Raw genomic sequence first — 25,653 nt, forward strand, 5'->3', positions numbered from 1 at the left:
CAAGGCTGTATATTGTCACCCTGCTTATTTAACTTATATGCAGAGTACATCATGTGAAATACTGGGCTGGATGAAGCACAAGCTTCAAGATTGCCAGCAAGAAATATCAATAACCTCAGAAATGCAGATGACACCGCCCTTATAGCAGAAAGTGAAGAAGAACTAAAGAGCCTCTTGATGAAAGTGAAAGAGGACAGTGAAAAAGTTGACTTAAAACTCAACATTCAGAAAACTAAGATCATGGCATCTGGTCCCATCACTTCATGGCAAATAGATGGGAAACATGGAAACAGTGACAGACTTTATTTTTTTTGGCTCTAAAATTACTGCAGATGGTGACTGCAGCCATGAAATTAAAAGATGCTTACTCCTTGGAAGAAAAGCTATGACCAACCTAGACAGCATAGTAAAAAGCAGAGACATTACTTTGCCAACAAAGGTCCATCTAGTCAGAGAGATGGTTTTTCCAGTAATCATATATGGATGTGAAAGTTGGACTGTAAAGAAAGTTGAGTGCCAAAGAATTGATACTTTTGAACTGTGGTGTTGGAGAAGACTCTTGAGAGTCCCTTGGACTGCAAGGAGATCCAACCAGTCCATCCTAAAGGAAATCAGTCGTGAATATTCATTGGAAGGACTAATGCTGAAGCTGAAACTCCAATATGTTGGCCACCTGGTGCAAAGAACTGACTCACTAGAAAAGACCCTGATGCTAAGAAAGATTGAAGGCGAGAGGGGAAGAGGATGACAGAGAATGAGATGATTGAATGGCGTCACTGACTCAATGGACATAAGTTTGAGTAAGCTCTGGGAGTTGGTGATGGACAGGGAGGCCTGGCGTGCTGCAGTCCATGGGGTCGCAAAGAATCAGGCATGACTGAGTGACTGAACTGACTGGCTGATCAATGAAAGAGACTACTAGTCAGCCCTTATATCATTGTCACTTCCAAGGTGATAAAAGCCCAGTTTTTTGGTGAGGCATCGGGCTTCCCAGGATGGGAACTGCCTTTCTTAGCTCTTCCTTGAGCTCTTCTTAGTCTCTACCTTCTGGCAAGCAAATGATATGCAAGCAAAAACATCTTTTAGTAGCTTTTAAGAGCCTTCTTTTAAAGACATGGCACATACCCCTTTCCCTTTTTAACTTTGCCTTGTCTGGAATCATTCAAGCCTGAAAGCAATGCTGCTGATCCCAAATCTGCATGAGCAGGAAGGAGGTGGGTGGTCAGCCTCTAAAAGGAACACACCCTCCAGGGCCTGCCTCACCCTCCAAAACAGGACAGAGGGCCAGCAGCCAGTGTACTCTGTGGCCTGAGATGAAGCCTGCACAATACTTACCTTGTGGATTTGATAAAGGACAAATGGGCCAGTGGCTGCTCTGTGTTTCCTGAGTCCTATTCCCCTCGCAGGATGTTTTATTTACCCCCCGTTGAGACTTACTCCATCATCCCATATTGTGTGGTTGTGTCCTTCAGTTGATAGGTCACTGAGCTCCAAGGAGCCATGCATTTCCTGGTGGACTGGAGGTGATGGGATATGAGTGATCTTCAAAAGTAGCCCCAAGAGTCTTATCTGGTCCCAAGGGAGACCATCGTAAAACTACATTTTCATTTAGCCATGTCAAACACTTCTGTGTTGTTTGCATTCTGTACAAATAAATACCTGGCAATTTTTGTCCTAAAAATAAGGGCATTGTAAAATAAGAAGAAATCTGCAGTGCATGTTTGGCGGTGGATAGTATCAATATTTATGAGGGCTCATCAGTCTTTAGAAACAACGGAAGGTACAACTTTTACATTTTAACACCTAAACCTCAGGGGTTCCATCCCAATTCAGAATCACTCTTGAGAAAGGGATGAATTTTGTCATAGTACTTCTGTGCTTTGGCATCTTAGATTTTTTTCGTTTTGCTAAACCAGTATCTTAAAGTGAAACTCTTCATTTTTTTCTCTTAGGGACCAGTGACTCTCATTAATTAATTGCACAAACATTATAACACTATCAGTGAGTTTAGACTTTATTAGCATGCAAGGAGATCCAACCAGTCTATCCTAAAGGAAATCACTCCTGAATATTCATTGGAAGGACTGATGCTGAAGCTAAAACTCCAGTACTTTGGCGACATGATCTGAAGAACTGACTCACTAGAAAAAACCCTGATGCTGGGAAAGACTGAAGGTGGGAGGAGAAGGGGGCAACAGAAGATGAGATGGTTGGATGGCATCACTGACTTGATGGACATGAGTTTGAGTAAGCTCCGGGAGTTGGTGATGGACAGGGAAGCCTGGCATGCTGCAGTCCATGGGGTCACAAAGAGTCGGACACTACTGAGTGAACTGAACTGAACACAGTAATACCATCCTTGGGCTTCCCAGTGGCAAAGAACTCCCCTGCCGATGCAGGAGACTGAGATGTGAGTTAGATCCCTGGGTTGGAAAGATCCCCTGGAGGAGGGCATAGCCACTCCACTATTCTTTCCTGGAGAATCTCATGGACAGAGGAGCCTCGGGGGCTACAGTCCATACAATGGCAACGAGTTGGACACGAATGAAGTGACTTAGCACACACACACCATCCTCATATTACCAACCCAATACCACTGTTAACATTGTAATTATTCCGTTCTAGTCTTTTCAGTATGGATCTTTAATGCTTACAGTCATAATGTGCAAAAATCGTAGCCTTGCTTTTTCACTAAATATTACGTAAAAGAATATTCTGTGTTTCTATATAATCTTTTAAAAAAATTTTATTTATTTAGCTGTCCTAGGTCTTTGTTGAGGCACTTGGGATCTTTGTCGAGTCTTGTGGATCTCTAGTTGTGGTGCATGGGGATCTGGAGTGCAAGGGCTGCAGTAGTTGTGGCACGTGGGCTCTCTAATTTTGGCATGTGGGCTTAGTTGCCCCTCAGGGATTTTAGTTCTCTGACCAGGGATCGAAACTGTGTCCCCTGCATTGGGAGGCAGATTCTTAACTACTGGACCTCTACACAGTCTTTTAATTAAGCTTTTTAGTGGCTGCCTCATGTTCTGTCTAGTAGAGACTCCTGTTCTAGGCATCTATTGTAACCACTCAGAAGTTAGTGACCTAAAACAACAAAATCATTGAATTACTTCTTATGGTTTCTGTGTGTCAGGAGTTTGCGGAAGGCTTGCCTGAGTGGGTTAGGCTCAAGTAGTTACCATCAGAGGGTGGTTGGATCCTGGACAGACGTGACTGGGGCATCTGAGCCTGGCTGGGCATCCATTTGTCTTTCTGTAGTTTCAGGGCATCTCAGTGTGGACTCTCCATTTGGGCCTTCCTCACAATATGGCAAACACAGGATGCTAGGACTTCATAGGTGGTGGTTTGGGTCTCCAGCATGAGTATTCTAGCAAGACAGACAAAAGCTTTGTCTCCTATCACCTTCAAATAGTACCATTCAGCTGTCCCCCTTGATAACCAGTAATTAAGGTCAGCATGGATTCAAGGGGAAGGAATATGTCTCTCTGGCTAGGGGTTGAAAGAATTTGCAGAGATGTTTTAGAACTGGCACAGGTCCAGAGCCAGTTTAATTGTCCTAATTATCCTTTTGTTACTGAACATTATTTGGTTTTTTCCTACTAAAGTAATATTGTGATAAATATCTTCATATATATAGCCTTTCCCATATTTTGTATGAAGTAAGATTTTCAAGTCAAACAATATAATCTTTCATTTGGTCCCTGAAATATATTGGCAAGTAGCTTTCCAAAAGGATTGTATCATTAAAAATGCTATATGCAATGTAGGTGATCATATTTTCAATACATCATTACTAGTAATGTAGATTACCATTAAACTTTTCTTTATTAACTTAATATGTAAATTGTGCACCTTAATGTTTACTTAATTTGCATTATTTTATAATTGGCAAACTTGTCTCACATTTCTGAATTTTATTATCTTGTTGTCTTCCTAGTTTTATCTGCTGGGGTCTTAATGCATTTATTGCAAGTTACACACACTTTTCAGTTCAGTAAAAATAGCCATTTCCAACTATATTTGCCCAGCCTGCCTATTCTTTTTCTTTGGGTTGATAATTTTCCTTGAGGAGTAGGTATTTTTAATTGTTTCTATCAATGGGAGGACCCATTTCCATTTCCACCCTGTCAGATCATTTCTCCTCCCCTTGCTGGCTCCTGTTTGCAGTTTCTTTGAGGGAACCTAAATATTGTACTTCACAGTCAGAAATGGCTGAAAATGCCTGGAGCGAGGATGGTTAGCTTGAAGTAGGAATGACTGATAACACATCCTCTCCTCACCTCTGCAAGGAAAAGGTATCGAGAGCACTGGGGTTGGTAATAAAGGGATATAATGAGGGGAAAAGAACAGAGGAGAGCCACTGGGTAACAGTATCGAGAGCACTGGGGTTGGTAATAAAGGGATATAATGAGGGGAAAAGAACAGAGGAGAGCCACTGGGTAACAGACACTCACTGCTCTAGATTCACATTGCCCCCTTTTGGCTGGGTCTGTTGAGTTGGGACAGTCTGGAGAGGAGATACAGGGTAGGGATGAAGGGGTTCAGTGTGTGGTGTTCCCCCTTGACTTCCCAGATGGAGACACACCTGGTGCCCTACTGTTTAAGCCCTGTCTTGTGTGCATACTCTGTCGCTTCAGTCATGTCTGACTCTTTGCAATCCCCTAGACTGTAGCCTGCCAGGCTCCTCTGTCCATGGGATTCTCCAGGGAAGAATACTGGAGTGAGTTACCCTCTTCCAGGGGATCTTCCTGACCCAGTGATTGAATCTGCATCTCTTATGTCTCCTGCATTGGCAGGTGGATTCTTTACCACTAGCACCACCTGAAAAGCCCTAGCCCTGTCTTAGGTTCATTTTAAACATCCTGGTCTCCAAAACCCAGAGACGTGCGTGCGGGCATACCGCTCCTTCAGCAGGGTGACCAGCGGTAGAATCATTTGAATTGACAGTCACTTCCAGTAAGTGCTGAGGTCTGGAGCCTCATCCAGGAAGACAGAGAGTAAGAAAAGTAAAGAAAGGAGGCCCAAGGGGAGTGGGGGTGAGGCCTGAAAGAAAGAAAGTGGTGCTTAAAAGGCTCTGAAGTTCCCATTGTCGAAGTCCAGCTCTGTGGTCATCTGTAATGTGCTCTAAGGAAACAGCATCCACATACCACATCACCACCAAAGTCACCTCTGCGGAGTGACACGCGGAAGCCGATGGCCCAGATGCAGGCCATCGACGCTTCTTCTGGTCTCAGGCAAACCCTCACATTTAATGCTCAGGGAGCACATACATCACACACCATTAAAGCTGCCAGTTTCCATCTCTTTCACACCATTAGTTGAATATATATATATCATTAAAGGAAGTGAGTTACAATATAAAAATATGGTAATTTAGACAGTCAGGTCACAATTGACAGCACATTTGGGGGCCTGCTTTCCTGAACTGTTTCCAGAGATCCTATATTTAGTGAAAAGACATTTCCCAGAAAAGTTTTCATAAATATTCTCCAGGGGGAAAAAATGTATATTTATCACTTTACATAAAAAGAAATCTGAAGTAAATGTTTTAGTAGCTGACTTCTCAGAAAGTGAGTGGCTATTTTTAATCCAGGACTTGAAGAATTTTTCTTATCAAGTTTATGAAAGTCAGGGAATACTCTCAGCTGGGTTACTAGCAATGTTATTAGCAGCAGCATCCTTATTTTTTTTTTTCTTCCTTCTTTGTCCTCCCTGCCACTGTACTCCATATTCCATCTGATCCTGGTGTGGATATTTTTAATTTTTTGCATTTTATGACACTTTGTCATCTTGGAGACTCACTGGCCATGGAGAGACTGCCCATCCCTGAGAAAGCTTGTTCTTGGAGATAGCAGATGAGTCCCCTACAGTTGCACCTGTCACATTTCTATCACCCCATCCGGAGCCCCGCCTCTGATCACCTCCTTGTTTAGACTCTCAGACTTCCAGGTACTCTTGCCTTCCCTAAGCATTTCAGGCTCAGATACCAGACAATGAGAAACAGCCCCTGTGCCCTGGAGCCCACTGAAAGTATTCAAGCTAGCCCATCCTGCCATGCTCAGCTAGCTTATCCTGCTGAACTTATTTCTTTCCCCTCAAACTATAATAAAAGTTCTTCTCCACTCCCTCCTCACTCCTCCTGCCTCCTGACCCACCCTGGCCCTTCCTTGTGGAGGCCCTATTGGTGCAGTGTTGCCCTTCCTCTTGGGGAGTGTGAGGAACACTCGATGTCTTTTCAATGGCATTCATCTCCTAATTTATTGGTCACACCAGAATTTAATAATAATAAAATCTGCATTGAAAAACAGGGAGGGATAGTTAGGGAGTGTGGGATGGACATGTACACACTATTATTTTTAAAATGGATAACCAGCAAGGAGGTTAAAGAGGAGAGTGAAAAAGTTGGCTTAAAGCTCAACATTCAGAAAACTAAGATCATGACATCTGGTCCCATTACTTCATGGCAAATAGATGGGGAAACAGTGGAAGACTTTATTTTGGGGGGCTCCAAAATCACTGCAGATGGTGATTGAAGACATGAAATTAAAAGACTCTTACTCCTTGGAAGGAAGGCTATGATCAACCTAGATAGCATGTTAAAAAGCAGAGACATTACTTTGCCAACAAAGGTCCATCTAGTCAAAGCTATAGTTTTTCCAGTAGTCATGTATGGATGTGAGAGTTGGAGTATAAAGAAAGCTGAGTGCCAAAGAATTGATGCTTTTTGTGGTATTGGAGAAGACTCTTGAGAGTCCCTTGGATTGCAAGGAGATCCAACCAGTCCATCCTAAAGGAAATCAGTCGTTAATATTCATTGGAAGAACTGATGCTGAAGCTGAAACTCCAATACGTTGGCCACCTGATGCAAAGAACTGACTCACTAGAAAAGATCCTGATGCTGGGAAAGATTGAAGGCAAGAGAAGGGGATGACAGAGGATGAGATGGTTGGATGGCATCACTGACTTGATGGACATGAGTTTGAGTAAGCTCCGGGAGTTGGTGGTGGACAGAGAAGCCTGGCATGCTGCAGACCATGGGGTCTCAAAGAGTCAGACATGACTGAGCGACTGAACTGACTAACTGAACCAGCAAGGAGCTGTATACACAGGGGACTCTGCTCAATATTGTATAACAACCTGAGTGGGGAAAAAATTTGAAAAAGAATAGATCCACGTATTTGTATAATTGAATCACTTTCATGTACACCTGAAACTTACTACATTGTTAATCAACTTTAAGTGCTTAGTCTGGCAGTTGGGTCCAATTCTGTGACCCTTTGGACTGTAGTATGCCAGGGTCCCTCCCCTGTCCATGGGAATTTTCAGGCAAGAATACTGAAGTGGGCTGGCATTTCCTCCTCCAGGGAATCTTCAGGACCCAGGGATTGAACCCACATCTCTTGGGTCTTCTGCATTGCAGGTTGATTCTTTACTTGCTGATCCATCAGGGAAGCCCCAACTCTTTGCAACCCCGTGGACTATACAGTCCATGGAATTTTCCAGGCCAGAACACGGGAGTGGGTAGCCTTTCCCTTCTCCAGAGGATCTTCCCAACCCAGGGATTGAATCCAGGTCTCCTGCATTGCAGGTGGATTCTTTACCAGCCGAGCCACAAGGGAAGCCCTAATCAACTATACTCCAATTAAAAAAACAAACAAACAAACAAACCCAGAGAGATGGAGAATATTATGATTCTGCTTTTTAATGGCTCTGAGCAGTGAGCCTACGGACAGTCCTTCACACTGCATGTAATATTCCCAACCAGTCTCGGTTTATCATACTTGGCCTCAGTTAAGATGAGAGTTTCTTCTGGTTCAGTGGATCGTCCTGCACACTCTCTGCAGGAAACTCTACAGTGACAAAAAGCTTTGGAGTCTAGCCACTGTGGGAGAGAAGTATGAGGAAAATGAAATTTGGAAAGCCTGAGGTTAGTCTAGGCAGGACCAGGCTGGTGTCAGATGGTTATCGAGGCAAGAAGATTATAAAAAAAGAGAAAGAAAAGCCAGTTTCAGGTAGAAAAAGATGGAAAAAACTTAATTCAACAGCAGTCCTCCTGAGCAGAACTTTAGGTTCTGATGAATGCCTTGACAAATAAACTGGCAACATGCTTATCCTGAGACATGAGTACCTGAGTGTATTGCCTGTGTGTGTTACAGTTTCTTAGGGTGGGTAGACGTGGATAGCAGGCAGCTGCTACTTGGTGTGAGTTCCCTGCTGGGGTAGGTTTGGGGCACAAAGCAGGGAGGGTAGAGAAGTCATCAGGACCAGGAGGAGGCATTTACCTGAAGCAGAGTGAATAGGGGAGGGGAAGTGTTTTGAAGCAAGTTCCAAGCAGAGCAGACAGACTGCACAAAGGCCAGAGAGAAAGTGAGCCCAGGAAAAGTTTATAAAAGAATTATAGGTACAGATTTTCATTAAAATTTTTAAAAAAAATTTGTAGTAAAATCTCATAACAAAATTTACCATCTGTCATTTTTAAGTGTACAATTCAACAGTTAAGAATATACACATTGGTGTGCAACAGATTTCTAAAAATTTTTCATCTCGCAACACTGAATGCCAATATCCATTGAAAAACTCTTCATTCCCTTCTCCCCCTGCTAGGGACAAAGTACGTGATTAAATAGTCAATCCCACTAAGGGATCACAAGAAAGAAGAACAAGAGACCCTTGTAAGTTAAAAATCACTTAAGAAGGCAAGTTTGCTTAACCACAAACCCCAGCAGGCTTGCTTTGCAACCATGGAATAGAAGCATGAGACATGCCCCAAAACAAAAAATGGTGGAATGAGCCACATATGGTGCCCAGTGAGGTCAGTAAGTTAATGAGTCTTAGGACATGCTCATCTGGGCACACTAAAAACAAAAATATAAGGAAAAAGTGACATTATACTGAAACCTGAGATGATTTACCATTTTTAGTATACGTTACATTTTTTACTCATTTGCATTGCACTGTCATGGTCCTGGCTTGACCATGTAGAGATAAGAAAACTCCCTGCCTGATATGGAGGAGGAGCTGATGATGGAAGCTTGACATCTACTCAAGAATGTGGAAGAAGATAGTCTTCTCCCCTTCCCTACTTTTCCTTTGATTATAAAACGATAGCCCACTAAATTCTGTGCATGGTACTCCCTTGCCCACTCACTTATAAACCTCACAAGTGTTCTATTCTAATAAGTCAATTCTCTATCACTTTGCCTCTTGCTGAATTCTTTCAAGCTGAAACATGAAGAACTGGAGTTCCTTGGAGCACCCCCCCCCAAGATGTATTTCTGCAGTTTCATACCTACTGCCTCATAACCACCATTCTACTTTCTGTTTCTATGAGTTTGACTACTTTAGCTACCTTTAGCATTTACCTTTTGTGATTGGCTTATTTTACTTAATACAATGTCCTCAAGTTTTATCCGTGTTGTAGCATGTGACAGAAATGCGTCCCTTTATAAGGTGGAATGATATTCAATTGAATGTGTATATCACATTTTCCTTATCCAGTCATCTATTGGTGGATATTTGGGTTACTTCCACCTCTTGGCTATTGTGAATAGTTGTGCAGGGAACATGGATGTGCAAATTTCTCTTTGAGATCTTGCTTTCAATTCTTTTGGGTAAATATGCAGAAGCAGGATTGCTGAATCACATGGCAGACTTTAATTTTTAAAGATCACTGTAGTAACTGTGTGTAAGACTAATTTTACATAGGGCCAGCATTGGAGACAGAGAGACCTATTGAATTCAGGCAAGATATCAGTTCAGTTCAGTTGCTCAGTTGTGTCCGACTCTTTGCGACCCCATGGACTGCAGCACGCCAGGCCTTCCTGTCCATCACCAACTCCTGGAGTTTACTGATACTCATGTCCATTGAGTTGGTGATGCCATCCAAGCATCTCATCCTCTGTCATCCCCTTCTCCTCCTGCCTTCAATCTTTCCCAGCATCAAGGTCTTTTCAAATGAGTAAACTCTTCACATCAGATGGCCAAAGTATTGGAGTTTCAGCTTCAACATCAGTCCTTCCAATGAACACTCAGGATTGATCTCCTTTAGGATAGACTGATTGCATCTCCTTGCTGAACAAGGGACTCTCAAGAATCTTCTCCAACACCACAGTTCAAAAGCATCAATTCTTTGATACTCAACTTTCTTTATAGTCCAATTCTTACATCCATACATGACTACTGGAAAAACCATAGCCTTGACTAGACAGACCTTTGTTGGCAAAGCAATGTCTCTGCTTTTTAATATGCTGTCTAGGTTGGTCATAACTGTCCTTCCAAGGAGTTAGTGTCTTTTAATTTCATGGCTGCAGTCACCATCTGCGGTAATTTTGGAGCCCCCCAAAATAAAGTCTTCCATTGTTTCCACTGTTTCCCCATTTATTTGCCATGAAGTGATGGGACCAGATGCCATGATCTTAGTTTTCTGAATGTTGAGCTTTAAGCCAACTTTTTCACTCTCCTCTTTCAATTTCATCAAGAGGCTCTTTAGTTCTTCTTCACTTTCTGCCATAAGGGTGGTGTCATCTGCATATCTGAGGTTATTGATATTTCTCCTGGCAATCTTGATTCCAGCTTGTGCTTCATCCAGCCCAGCATTTCTCATGATGTACTCTGAATATAAGTTAAATAAGCAAGGTGATAATATACAGCCTTGACATATTCCTTTTCCTATTTGGAACTAGTCTGTTCCACGTCCAGTTCTAACTGTAGCTTCCTGACATGTGTACAGATTTCTCAAGAGGCAGGTCAGGTGGTCTGGTATTCCCATCTCTTTCAGAATTTTCCACAGTTTACTGTGATCCACACAGTCAAAGGCTTTGGCATAGTCAATAAAGCAAAAATAGATGTTTTTCTGGAACTCTCTTGCCTTTTCAATGATCCAGTGGATGTTGGCAATTTGATCTCTGGTTCCTCTGCCTTTTCTAAAACCAGCTTGAACATCTGGTTGTTAAAACTAAGGGAGCAGAAGTAGAAAGAAAGGGGATGGATTTTAGGCAGAATGATTCTGACTCTGTTGACAGGTTGAATGGGAAATAGGAAGGAAGAGCCAGTGGTGGAGCTTAGGTTTCTGTTTTGGGACCTAGGTGGATCATGGAGCCTGCCTTGTGGTAGAAGCATCAGAGGAAGAGGGCGATTTGAGCCTCACTGTTTTGTAATGGTTGCCTTAGCAACAGTGCAGGGTGATGGAGTTGGAGAGGCTGAGATTTACAGTCTTGAAAGAAGGCCTGGACCAGGGTAGCCACAGCAAGAGTAGAAAGGAGAGCTCAGACCACAAGTGAAATCTATAGTATTATGTAGTGTCTCATTAATTGTGGGGGCCTTCCAGAAGAGATGCTTCTTAGAATTTTGATTCTACCAAATCAAACATGAAACTAAACTACATGGAATTTTAATAAATATTCTGCATAGTTTTAGATAAATTGGTTTTGAGATATAAATGGAACATATATAGATAACTAGTTGGAAACACTGGAATGCCAGTTTAGTACTTTTAAGTTAGAACTTAGGACAAGGGTCGTGTTAAAGTTGGTTATCAACATGTAGGTGAGAAAGGAGGTTGGGATAAGTGAAACTTAACTAAGGAAAGCAGGATGAAGGCTGGAGGATAAAACCTGGTGGAACATCAACATCTTAGGGGAAAGTGAAGCAGAAAGAGCCAGGAAAGGAACATGAGAAGGGCTAAGGATGGAACAAAGGAGAAAGTTGTGGGGAGAAGGGAAGGAAGAGAGAAAGAAGGCAAAGAAACTTTGAAGGTTAGTGGCCAAACCTGGGCTAAGGGTGTGTGGACAGAGCTGATGAGAAAGGGTAGTAGTATTCTCCCTCTACCTTTAGCTGCCAGGTAAACCTTGTAAACACAAAGTTCTCCCCAAGTTTACGGTGGCTTATTTCTGTTGCTTTCTATGGACTAGTGGTTCTCAATGCAGTAGGGGGTGATTTCATTTCTCTGGGTTCATTTGTAGTTGTCACACTGGGGTAGGGAGGCTTCTGACTCTGTGGTGGGTAAGAGGCCATGGATGCTGCTCAACATCCTGCGATGCACAGGACAGCTCCCCGTCATCCCCAACAAAGCATTGTGCGTGCGTGTGTGTTAAGTCCCTTCAGTCGTGTCCCACTCTTTGCGACCTTATGGACTGTAGCCCACCAGGCTCCTCTATTCATGGGATTCTCTAAGCAAGAATACTGGAGTGAGTTGCCATGCCCTCTTCCAGGGGATCTTCCAGATCCGGGGATCAAACCCACATCTCTTATGCCTCCTGCATTGGCAGGGGGGTTCTTTACCACTAGCGCCACCTGGACTGAGTCCCTTGGACTGCAAGGAGATCAAACCAGTCAATCCTGAAGCAAATCAATCCTGAATATTCGTTGGAAGGACTGATGCTGAAGCTCCAATACTTTGGCCACCTGATGCAAAGAGCAGACTCATTTGAAAAGACCCTGATGCTGAGAAAGATTGAAGCCAGAAGGAGAAGCGGACGACAGAGGACAAAATGGGTGGTTGGTGTCACCGACTCAATGGACCTGAGTTTGAGCAAGCTCTGGGAGATGATGGAGGACAGGGAAGCCTGGCATGCTGCAGTCTATGTGGTCGCAAGGAGTTGGACACGACCGAGTGACTGAACAACAATAAAGAGCCACCTGGGAAGCCCCAACAAAGCATCGCCCTGCACCAAACATCAAGTAAGAAAGCTGAGAACCCATGAGGAAGACTGTGTGTTGGGTCCACTCATTTGGCACAACTTATTAAAGCCTTGGGTGCTGTGCTCACAAGGAGAACTGTCTGTCACCACAGGGCACTGCAGCTCTTTCTAGTTTGTGTTTCAACAGCAGGGCCACCTTTGAAAGTAGAATTTGAAAGATTCTAGGAAGTCAGCGTACCTTTTCAACCAGTGCAAGCAGTACATGAGCACAGTAATTTTAGGAAGAGTTCTTAATAAGTGCCATCAGAGATTTAAGGGAAATGTATTCCAAGAACTGAACATCTTAACTTAGCAAGGTCACTCTTTCCTTGATACCTTCTTGGTACGCCTGTGAGTCTCAGAGTGAGCTGAATCTTCTCCGAGTTGTGCTTTGAAGCTTTGCCCTGCTGATAGCCCCCAGGCATGTCAGCTCCGGAGCCTTTAAGATCTTTCAACTCAGCTTAGCACTCTGGAGCTTTCTTAATTGAAAACATTCTCTAGTAACTCCATTTCCTAGAATCCAAACAGCATTAACTCCTACCACCCAGTAGCTAAGCTTCCTGCTTGTCCAGCTGAATCTTGTTGGTTCTGATGTCTGCTCATCAGGCAGGTGGAGCTAGAGGAGGAACACAAGATGCTGTGTTCACACCAATGCTGGCCCTTATGTCCATCTCAGTTTCACCTTCCAACTCTCAGAGCTCATGGTTGGAGGCTCTGAGTGGGGGCTCTGAAGTGGTACTGCCTGGGTGAGAGCCTGTTTGTCTATCCGTCAGCTGGATAACAAATGTGGGTAAGTGACTTAGTATCTCTTAGTAAAATGAGAATGACTATCTCCCTCAGAAGGTTGCTTTGATGATTAAGTGGATAAATACATGTACAGTGTTCAGAGCAGTGCCTGGCCACAGAGCAAGCTCCCAAAATAATGTTAGCAACATTATTTATTAGATACTCTATTACTTTCCCAGACTTGCTTTAGCTAAGTGCCATGAACTGAGTATCTTCAAACAACAGAAATTTATTTTATCACAGTTCTGTAATCTGGCATCTGACATCAAGGTGTTGGCAGTGCTGAATTCCCTCTGCAGGTTCTAGGGAGGAATCCTTGCCTTTTCCTAGCTTCTAGTGGGTGCTGGCAGCCTTGGTGTCTCTTGGCTTGTAGCACCAGCTTTTGCCTCCATCATCACCCATTCTCACCTGTGTACACCTGTGTATTTTCATATATCCTTCACCTTATAAGCACACCATCAGCCATTGGATTTAGGACCCTCTCCTACATAGTCCAGTAAGTTGTTGTTTAGTTGCTAAGTCATATCCAACTCTTCTGTGACCTCATGGACTGTAGCCCACCAGGCTCCTCTGTTCATGGAGTTTCCCAGGCAAGAATACTGGAGTCAGTTGCCATTTCCTTCTTCAGGGGGCCTTCCTGACCCAGGGATCAAACCCTCATCTCCTGCATTGGCAGGCAGATTCTTTACCACTGAGCCACAAGGGAAGCCAGATCCAGCATGTGCTCAGTTGTGTCCTACTCTTCGCAACCCTATGGACTGTAGCCTGCCAGGCTCCTTTGTCCATGGGGATTCTCCAGGCAAGAATACTGGAGTGGGTTTCCATGCCCTCCTGCAGGAGATTTTCCCAACCTAGGGATCAAACCCAGGTCTCCCACATTGCAGGCAGATTCTTTACCATCCGAGCCACCAAGAAAGCCCCCAATCCAGTAGAGCTTCATCTTAACCAATTACATCTGCAAAAACCCTATTTCCATCTAGGGTCACATTCCAAGGTTTCTGGCAGACATGGGTTTGGGGGAACACTGTTCAACCCCTCTACGGTACCGTTAAAGTACAAATTCATTTTGAAATTGACAAATTCATTTTGATTTAGCATGTTCTTCTCTTGGTGAGAAAAATCTATCAATATGTTTAGTTTTTTAAAATTCCAGACCAATTTAAAAATCTGGTTCTTTAAAACACACTGCATTTTATAGCCTGAACACCATCCTGTAGAGACAATTTATAAAAAAAAAAAATCAAAAATAGTGTTTGACTCAGACTTCCTCTGGTATGAGATCTGGCGGGAGAGTTGGGGTGGGAGGAGGAGGCTGAATCCAATTCAGCCTACCACCTGTCCACCGACAAGATGACAGACCTCCACGAAATCCACTCAGGCAGCATAATATGTAATGGAAGAGTCACTTTTCTGGTTTGTGCCAAACAGAATTGGATGTGCGTGTTCAGAACATTAAGCCCCGGCACTCTAGTGCAGCATCAGAAAACATGTGGTAAGTGAATGGTGCCAGTCAAAGCCCTATTTCTGGGCAGAATATCTATGGGTGCTTCTCTTTCCGTGGGTGTCTCCTCCCCACAACCCCCATCTCCCCCCTGCAGGTGGGAGAGACTGCCAGCTATTTAGCAGTTAAGTTTGCATTCTGATGTGTGCTGCTTGAAGTTCAAGGCGAGTGCTAATTCCTTTACATTCTTGTCATGCGTGAGAGCCAGGTGATGCTTTCCAAGTTAATATCTGAATGTAGTAGTCAAATGAGATACCCCATTTAACTCTCACAGAATCCACCAGGGAATATTCAACTTCTTTATGTCTGTTGATGACTGCCCTTGTGAGCATGTCTTCCAGAGCAGTGGTTCTCAGACCTTTGTGTGCATACAGATCATCCGAAGATCTTGTTAAAATGCAGATTCAGATTCAATATGTCCTGAATGGGCCCAAGGCTCTGCATTTCTAATAAGCTTTCAGGTGATGCTGATGCTGCTGGTCCATTCGTCCATCACAAGGGCAATGGAGAGCTTAACTAGCAAGGCTTTGTGTGAAATGCCCTCCCCCAATCCTCTCCAGCAGGTGTGCAGCCTGAGAAAAGGTACTTGTGGAATTAAACCTATGGAGTCTTAGAATAAGGAATACATTCACCATCCAAGAAAAGAATGCCAGACCAGCAAGTAGGAAGCAGGTATTAGTATTTAAGTCCTGGCTTTGCTGCTGAGCAGCTGTATGATGTTGGATACATTATGCCTCAGTTTCTTAACCTTCACAGTAGGAGTGAGAATACCTCCTTTAACTACAGAATTCACAGGGATGATGCATTTTAAAAAACTGTGAAAAGTGTAAGACATGATTAAAAGTAAGTTATTTTTCCACAGTGTCTGAAGAATGAAAGACAAGTGTTGGCCTATGGAGAAGAGCACTGTGACATAAAGAGCTTCTCCATCCATGGTACCTGCCTGGGCTTCTTTGAGAAATGTATCCTTCAGGTCGCTCCAGGACAAAACCATATTCAAATATAAAGCTTTTATTACTACTTTCTAATAATTCAATATATTTAGCATTTACTCAGCTCTTTGTACATTCAAGGTGTCCAAGAGCTATGGATGTATCAAGAAAAATGAATCAGGGCTGTGAACCTGGAGGAGTTTAATTGCACTATGAGAGCTAGTGGGGGGCTTCGCCAATGGCTCAGCAGTAAAGAATGTGCCTGTAACGCAGGAAATGTGGGTGATGTGGGTTCATCTCCTGGATCAGGAAGATTCCTTGGAGGAGGAAATGGCAACCCACTTCACTATTCTTGCCTGAGAAATCCTGTGGACTGAGGAGCCTGCTGGGCTACAGTCAGACGTGACTGAACAACAACAAGAATGAGAGCTGGATCACGGACCTGGAGTCCCATACAGGAAGGGTTGGATCATGTGTAGTAGTTGGAGGGGTGGGTGGTCTTCATTGCCCTGTGCCCCACAAGTACTGTGATGCTTTACCTTCTGCTTCCCCAACTCTCTTGTTTCAAGGGTCTTATGTGGGTCCTGAGTAATGAGAGGAGGTAGTGAACAGTGGTTGAAACTAGGAATCTGGAGCCAGACTCTCTGGTTTGAAGCTCAGCTGTGTGTGTCTGTGGGTAGTTTATTTAACCTCTCTGTGCTAGAGAGGCTGGTCTGTACTTGGAGATACTATAATGGAGTGCTGTTGAGCAGATTAAATAAGTTTAAATATATGTAATTTATATTATATATAAGTATAAATATATGTATTATATTGGTATATTAGAGATACCAAGTCAACACTTCATGTAAAGATAACCACAATAAAGGACAGAAGCAGTATGGACCTAACAGAAGCCGAAGATATTAAGAAGAGGTGGCAAGAATACACAGAAGAGCTATACAAAAAAAGATCTTAATGACCCCGATAACCATGATGATGTGATCACTCACCTAGAGCCAGACGTCCTAGAGTGTGAAGTCAAATGGGCCTTAGGAAGCATCACTACGAACAAAGCTAGAAGAGGTGATGGAATTCCAGCTGAGCTATTGCAAATCCTAAAAGGTGATGCTGTGAAAGTGCTGCACTCAATATGCCAGCAAATTTGGAAAACTCAGCAGTGGCCACAGGACTGGAAAAGGTCAGTTTTAATTCCAGTACCAAAGAAGGAGAATGCCAAAGAATATTCAAACTACTGCACAATTGCACTCATTTCACATGCTAGCAAAGTCATGCCCCAAATCCTCCAAGCTGAGCTTCAATAGTATGTGAACTGAGAACTTTCAGATGTACAAGCTGTATTTAGAAAAGGCAGAGGAACCAGAGATCAAATTGCCAACATCTGTTGGATTCTAGAAAAAGCAAGAGAATTCCAGAAAAATATCTACTTTTTCTTCATTGACTGTGCTAAAGCCTTTGACTGTGTGGACCACAACAAACTGGAAAATTCTTACAGAGATGGGAATAAGAGCCCATGTTACCTGACTCCTGAGAAACCTGCATGCAGGTTAAGAAGCAACAGTTAGAACCAGAAATGGAACAAAGGGCTGGTTCAAAATTGGGAAAGGAGTGTGTCAAAGCTGTATATTGTCACCCTGTTTATTTAACTTATGTGCAGAGTACATCATGCAAAATACTGGGCTGGACGAATCACAAACTGGAACCTAGATTTCTGGGAGAAATATCAATAACCTCAGATATGTAGATGACACCACTCTTATGGCAGAAAGCAAAGAGGAACTAAAGAACCTCTTGAAGGTGAAAGAGGAGAGTGAAAAGGCTGGCTTAAAACCCAACATTCAGAAATGAAGATCATGGCATATGGTCTCATCACTTTATGGCAAATAGATGGGGAAACAATGGAAACAGTGACAGACTTTATTAGTGACTGCAGCCATGAAATGAAAAGATGCTTGCTCCTTGGAAGAAAATCTATGACAAACCTAGACAGCGTATTGAAAAGCAGAGGCATTACTTTGCCGACAAAGGTCCATCTAGTCAAAGCTATGGTTTTTCCAGTGGTCATGTATGGATGTGAGAGTGGACCATAAAGGAGAATGAGCACCCAAGAATTGATGCTTTTGAACTGTGGTGTTGGAGAAGACTCTTGAGAGTCCCTTGGACAGCAGGGAGATCAAACCAGTCACTCCTCAAGGAAATCAACCCTGAATATTCATTGGAAGGGCTGCTTCTGAAGCTGAAACTCCAATACTTTGGCCACCTGATGCGAAGAGCCGGCTCATTGGAAAAGACCCTGATGCTGAGAAAGATAGAAGGCAGGAGGAGAAGGGGACGACAGAGGAGGTGGTTGGTTGACATCACTGACTCATTGGACATAAGTTTGAGTAAGCTCTGGGGTATAGAGAAGGACAGGGAAGCCTGTCCTGCTGCAGTTCATGGGGTTGCAAAGAATTGTACACGACTGAACAAATATGTAGCTATTTACCTTTTTTCACAGTAAGCTCTATGGGTGAGCTATTAGTGTTGAGTGACAGGGCAGCCCACAGAGAGCAGGGTGGGTGGGGCTCGGCCAGTGTGGGACCCAAGGTAAGTGCACGTCTTCCCCCTGGTGGAGAATCCACAGGCAGAGTACAGGTGCCTGAGCTGGAAGGCGCCCACCTCAGCAACAGAAGCTGGACAGTTCATGGGGTTTCCTGCTCCCACAGTGTGGTGCCTTGAGTGACAAGGAGTGACCCATAGCCGTGGCTTGGCTTCTACCTTCTGGTTCAGCTCCCTGTAGATTTCTGTAGCTGCCACCCAGGTCCTGACTCCTGGGCCACCCTTCCTCTCCTCCAAGCCCCTGGGGTAGAACCTCTGGTCTCTCCTCCCAGATCTTTTCCAGGGTCACATCATTGCACGCACTCCAGGGGACCCTCTCTTGGTGTCCCTGAGGGCAGAAGAGAGTGGAGCTACAGTCTCTTCCTTTCTGTGTCTTCCCAATTCTCCTGTGGGGTATAGAAAGTATCCCCTGCTTATCTCAGGTCTTCTGTTTTAAGAGTAAAATACATAAAGAATCCTTCCTTCTTTTGACAACCCTCAGTCTGAAAGCAAATTGGAGACCTCGTGCACTCATGTAGGGAAAAGAAAAAAATTGAATTTATTAATAATTTACGAAGCCTCTACCTGTACCGCAGGAAAGGTGCAAATCCAGGAAAGGAGGGCAGAAGACGGACCAATAACCAGCCATCCCACATATTGATTTGTTGTCATTTTCATATAAAACACTGTGGGGACAAGCGGAAGGCACTGAACCTGCAAAGACAGGTTTCCCAGTGCTGTGTGGTCAGAGGAAGACTAATCTCTCAGGGGATCTGAGAGCAAGGAAAGTATTCACTGTGCCTGAGGTTCTGAGAAAAGAATGCAAGCTTCCTAATTGTCACCTCTTCTAGAAGACCTTGCTAGCTCCAACCTGGAGGAGTACACCCATCCATCTATCCATCCCTCCATTGATTCAACAGGAATTTCTGGTAGAACTTGCTTCCCTCCTATTCCAGGTCACTTAAGACTATAATAGGCTTCTCATATGGCTCTAGTGGTAAAGAATCTGCCTGCTAATGTAGGAGGTGCAATAGACACGGGTTCGATCTCGGGGTCGGGGGATTCCTCGGAGTACGAAATAGCACCCCCACTCCATTATTCTTGCTTGGGGAGGAGCCTGGTGGGCTACAGTCTATGGGGCTTCAGAGAGTCAGATATGACTGAGTGACTGAGCACACGGCTATACAGTAGCTTATACATTTCTCACTATTGTCTGATGAATTTGTCTGTCTCCCTTTCCTGTAACTGTGGATTACTGTGAATGTGGTTTTCCATCAGAAACTGAGCTTGGCAAAATGAAAACTGTGTGGAGTGGACCTTTGGCTCTGGTACTTCCTGGCTGTATGATCTTGAGCATGTTATCTTGAACCTTTCTGAGTTCAGTTTTCTAATCTACTAAATCAAGGTGACAATACCTATACTAGTTAGCTTGGGCCGCCAAATGGAATACCTTAGACTGGGCGGTTTGAACAACAGACATTTATTTTCTCACAGTTCTCCGGGCTGGAAATCTCAGGTCAAGGTCCAGCAGGGTTGGTTCCTGGTGAGAGCTCTCTTCCTGGCTTGTAGACAGCTCATTTCTCTCTGCTGTGTCCTTATGTGGTGGAGAGAGAGAGATAGACAGACAGACACACAGGCGGACACTCATGGAGAGGGCTCCATATTCTTTCAAGGCTGCAGTCCTATCAGATCAGGACTCTATAATCTCATTTAACCTTAACTATTCAGTACTTCCTAATGATCCTGTCTCTAGAGAGACACAGAGGGGATTAGAACTCCAACATAAGCCGTTTGGTTGAGCAGCACAATTCAGTCCATAACAAACTGCACGCAGTCATTGCCCACGAGTTTCTTTCTCTGTGGAGGAGGTGGGTCCAAAGAGGGGCTTCAAATGCCAGCTGCAGACCTCCCCAGTGAGGAGCAAGGTCTGAGTTGAATGATGCTCGTGGTCCATTTCTTCCAGGGAGCCCCATCGTCCTTTCCTGCCAGCTGCTGCTTCAGTCCCTGGATCTGTCCAGTAACTTTAAACCACAGCAGGCAGGGGGCCCTGGTCCTCCTCCCCTTCCTGTCAGGAAGCGCCAAGACCTGGGGGAGCATGAGCAGATGCAGATACCCACAAAGGGCGCGCAGTGACTGCTGCCGCCTCTATCTGCAGATCTCCTTGCCCAGACAGAGGCATCTGGGTAGGGAATTTTTCCAGAATGAATGGGCACTTGCCTTCATCTAAATAACTTAGAGAAGCCCCCAGCTCCCTCTCCTCAGAGAAGCAGTCTGCTCCAAGGCGGTATTTCTGACTCTAGAAATAGGGAGAACTGGGAACTTGAGAAAGTCTGTTTTCTTCCCAGTGTTCATATGTGATAAAATTTGGGTTTACTGGGTACATCAATATATTTTAAAATGAAATAAAATCAACTTTTTTTTTTTCTAATTGGGTTTGTTGTACTTCTAGTAGGAGGGTTCTTTGCTGGAAGCCAATATGAAGACTGAGCAATGAAAGACAAGCTTCCTGCTCTTGAAAAGGCTTCCAGTTTAGCCTGAAAGACAGAGCAGACATATGTGAACAGATTAATGCAGTGTGGGATTTTAAAAATGAAGAAAAATGATTTATTTGGCTGCTCTGGGTTTTAGTTGTGGCACTTGGGATCTTCGTTCTTTGTTGCAGCATGTGGGATATTTAGGTGTGGCATGTGGGTTCTAGTTCCATCCCTGGTTAGGGATGGAACATGGGTCCCCTGCATTGGGAGCTAGGAGTCTTAGCCGCTGGACCATCAGGGAAGTCCTTGATGTGTAGAATTTAATATCATTTCAGGACAACAATGACCTGCCTGTCTGCTGGTACTTCGTAGGGTCATGGTGAAATCAAAATTAATAAGTGAAGGCCGAGGTGGTTGGATAAATGGATGAATGCATGGTGGCCAATGAGGGTGGGGTACAGGAGACAAATGGGCCAATAGAATGGGGTGGGGGATGTTGTCCTGGCTCTGGACAAAGCCTTGGAGAACACAGACCTGCTGTATGGCTGAGCTGAAGCTGCAGTTTTCAGTCACTCAAGGAACCCAGCTCTTCCCAGCTCCTGGGGCACTTGACTTACCCATCCATTCACAGTGCTCATAGGGAAGGGAGGACTGGGTCAATGTTGTTGTGTTTTTAGATGTTAATTTTTTTTTTTTTTTTACATTCCACTTTTTGCCTTTGGATTGATAGAGCAGATGGAAATCTTGCTTCTCAATTACCCAGTGTCCCCATTTGATCCGAGTACATCTGGAAGGGGATTATTTACATACATTGTTTTTTTAAAAATGCGAGTATGGATTTGGGGAGGCTTTTTATCTTTTTTCCCCCCTGTCTGTCCCATCAATATAGTTTCCCAAGAAAAACAAAGAAATAAACTCTTACAGCATTAAGTCACAGCAGGAACTACTTCTGTTCCATTCCTTTCATCTCAAAATAAACTTAATTTATAAGGACTGGGAGGGCTACAGTGATATTCTGCAATGCAAATAAAACACAGCATGAACACATACACAGGAAGAAAGTTTTGCGCTGTAAATATACTCAGGAAGTTCAGAGAGGCATAAAAAAGTTGGGGCAGGCACGAGAAATGATTACTTTGGAAATGAATTGCAATTTTCCATTTTTAAGGGAACATATGTCGCTACAGTTTTCACTTCCAGGATTGACTAGAGGGTGGCCTTTGGCCAGTTTTTTTTTTTTTTTTTTTTTTAACTGTGATTGATTTGGCTGGCTGTGTTGCATTTGAAATGCCCATGACAATGATGTTCTTTGGATATTTTCATTCCCACATCTCTTCTTGCAGCCTGAGCTTTTTAGAGCAATATCACCACCAACTATAATTCAACCATTTACCATTTATTTCTCTGGCAATTAGTGTGTGTTCACCAAGCCAGGACTGACAATGGAAGTATGTTTCCCTCCACCCCACTTTTCTGAAATTTTAGCTATAAAGCTAGAAGCAAGGCGTGTCTTCCCCAACTCTTTGAGACTCCATGGACTGTAGCCGGCCAGGCTCCTCTGTCCGTGGGATTTTCCAGGCAAGAATACTGGAGTGGGTTGCCATTTCCTACTCCGGGGAATCTTCCAGAACCAGGGATTGAACTCTCATCTCCTTCACCTTCTGCATTGACAGTTGAATTTTTTACCACTGCACGACCTGGGAGGAAGCAAGAGCTGAATGCTAAATTTTCCTGAATTTGCTGTTAAGTCAGAGGAAGATATTTGGACAAAACAGAGACTGATGACCAGCTCTCAACAAACTTGTGAGGGTAGAAAGTTTGTGTCTGGGCACTACTGGTCTTCTTTCTCAGCTGCTGGCCCTTTTATAACTCTGTAGGCACTCCACCTCCAGCATCTTTGTTCCTCTAGCAGGAGAGAGGGCATCTGATGGTTGTGTTCAGGCTAAGGTGTTAGAGACACAATGAGCTATCAATCTTGATAATTTTTGAATTTATGAAATAATGCCTGTAAAGGGCATGCACTACTTAACCAAAAGGCAAGTTCACGATGGGATTTCAGACACAGTAATGTGGAGACATGAGAATTTCTTGACGCTGAAAAAAAGATAATAGGTATTTACTTAGTTTCCTATTTATCTCCTTAACCCCCTAGATTTGTCCACCTGTTGATTATCTCTTTCTCTATCTAACCATCCATCCAGCTTTGATGCTGAGAGTTTATTATTTATAATAACTAGATGCTATGCTCAGATATTTAAGAGCTTGGGGTCTCTCTTCAGACCAGATCAGAGTTCTCCATACAATACCTGTGGAGTTCAAAACTCTCATCCCTGAGTGTAAGAGCCTGGTCATCAGTAAAGTACGGATGGAGAAACAGTGCTGTTTGCATCTACTTTCTCTTTCCAACTCTTCTCTTCCTAGGTTCTCTTTGGAGACACAAGGATGCTTTTTTTAAAATTTTATTCGAGGCAAAATTAAGGTTACTCAGTCATACTATTAGATGATCAGAAGTTTTAAATAGAAGCTGAATCGGAAAAATAAAGGGGAGAAGCTTATTGTTGCACAGAATCAGCAAAAGAGAGACTCACAATTCAACTTAATTTCTTAAAATCATTTGAATTAATTTTAAGGACAGTAAGACATCTTAATGAAGCTTTAGATTCTTCTCCCGCCCAGTGACTGTGGAGTGGTCTCTTAAGTGATATGATTAAGGTGGTTGGTATCTGGAAGTAAGAGCCGTCTTTCTCCAGAGATCTTCTTCCCAAATCACTAGATGATATACCAAATGGTTTGGTTGACAAGAAGATTGCCTGTCACCAGCTTTTGGTTCTGTCTTTTTGGGGACTCCCCTGTAAAGAGAATGAAAGGGCCACCTTCTTCACTCATAACAGCATGCAGAGTGTCTGAGAGTGCTCCATGGGCTTTATCTATGTTAACCCCTTTAGTCATTGTAACAACTCAGTGATGTGGATACTGTCATTAACCCAGCTTTATAAAGGAACTGATGCACAGAGAGGTTAAGTGACTTTCCCAGAGTCACACATTTTGTAAGCAGCAGAGCAAGCATTTGAGCCCAGGCAGTGGTATGACCCTGAGCCAAGGATGCTAACCACTTCACCCCTCTGCCTCTCATCTTGCCCCTGACTTACACTTTTCATCCGTCTCTTAACCTCTGGTCCTGCATTGTAGCTATGTCAACTCTTGCCTCTTTCCCCATCACAACACCACGAACTTCCTGGGATTGGGAATGACGTCTTCTGTTTGTGTTTGTGTTCCTTATCATGTATCGCTGACACAGAGCATAGTGGGTGAACAATACACGGTTCTAACTTTAATACCAGACAACTTTAGAATAGTTCCCTGGAGGAAGAGACTGCTGCTGGACCCTGGATCTCCTGCTTCGGTTGTCCTCAGACCCAGGGTCTGGGCAGTGAGCTGGCCCTAGGCCTTTTCCACTAATCTCCACTGGGGAATCTGCTGGAATCTGAAGAGGGGCCCCTTCTGGGCTGTGGACTGAACTGGGCGTCTTGGATTTGTTAACTTTGTCCTGAATAATCTTAAAGTTGCCATAATGACTAAGGTGCAGATGAAATTGTAACAGGATAGAACAGAATCTGACCCCATGTTGGATCTGTTTCTTTTGCTTTAATCTTCACTCTCCACTCCCTTTATTACCATGATCACTGAAAGGATGCTGTCTATAGTTATAAGGGTACATAATGGCCTGCCTGGGGGAACCCTTTCCTTCTGCTTGAATGTTAAACTAAAGTGCCTTTGTTCAGGTCACAGGGAAACATTCTGACCCTGCCCACCTGTGAATGGCAGCAGAAAAGAAGACATCAACACACCCCCTCCCCGATGCTGGCCAAGCCACGAGATATCTTGCAAGTCTTACTTCCTCCCCTCCTCCCCTCTCTGTTCTATAAAAGAAACTGGCATCCAGATCCTGATAAGTTGGTACTTTAGGGCACTAACCCACCCTCTTCTCAGATGCCTGGCTTTCTGAATAAGATTGCTATTCCTTGCCTCACCATCTCATCTCCCAGTTATTGGCCTGTTGTGTGGCAAGGACACCAAGCTTGGATTCAGTAACATAAATCAGAGAAAATGAGTGTTGAAAGAGATCCCTGGAAAATCCCTCTAGGTAGATGACTGTCTGACTTGCAGGACAGGTGTTTTTTTCTTCTGAAAGATCGCTTAGTCACTCATGGCTGATACCTCCTTAATTTTTAATTCCTTCTTGTTGGAAATATGAGCTCTCATATAAAATTCAATCTGATATAGAGGAGTCAAATTAAAAATAGCAGTAGTGCTCATGCTTTGAAAGGAACAAGAATAGATGTTCCCAGGCACCTAGGATGTGCTAATTTAACAGTTTTTTTCCATTGATCTTGGCTCCAAAAAAGTGAAATAAAGTTGCATAATTTTCTTGTAAGATAAAAAAAAAAATCTTACAAAATTTTGATCGATGATAAATGCTCTGTGGGACTAAATTCACAGTGGAACTTATCCCCAAGGTTCTTTAAAGGGGCATTTAGTCATTAATGAGCATCGTATTTACACATAAATGGTGCCAGTTGAATGGATACCTCTTATTTCAGGCTTTTCCCTGAGGCATATCTTATCAAAGGCATTTGTTTGGTATTGGGAGATCTATATGGTGGTAGCAGATCATCTGAAGTTACTCAGAGCATATCCGCAAACTT

At 43.5% G+C, this 25,653-nt stretch overlaps 1 long non-coding RNA gene across 1 annotated transcript in view; it reads left to right on the forward strand.

Moving 5' to 3' along the window:
* The window catches only part of LOC145541809 (uncharacterized), a 474,179-nt gene that overhangs the window by 46,112 nt on the left and 402,414 nt on the right, over positions 1–25,653 (forward strand). The window contains exon 2 of the long non-coding RNA XR_014079305.1: positions 15,827–15,937. This is a non-coding gene — a long non-coding RNA (uncharacterized LOC145541809). The remainder of the gene's footprint in view (positions 1–15,826; positions 15,938–25,653) is intronic.

Source organism: Giraffa tippelskirchi, chromosome 3 (assembly GCF_054371585.1).
Source record: "Giraffa tippelskirchi isolate mGirTip1 chromosome 3, T2T-mGirTip1v1.2.pri, whole genome shotgun sequence".
In the NCBI taxonomy this organism is placed as follows: domain Eukaryota; kingdom Metazoa; phylum Chordata; class Mammalia; order Artiodactyla; family Giraffidae; genus Giraffa; species Giraffa tippelskirchi.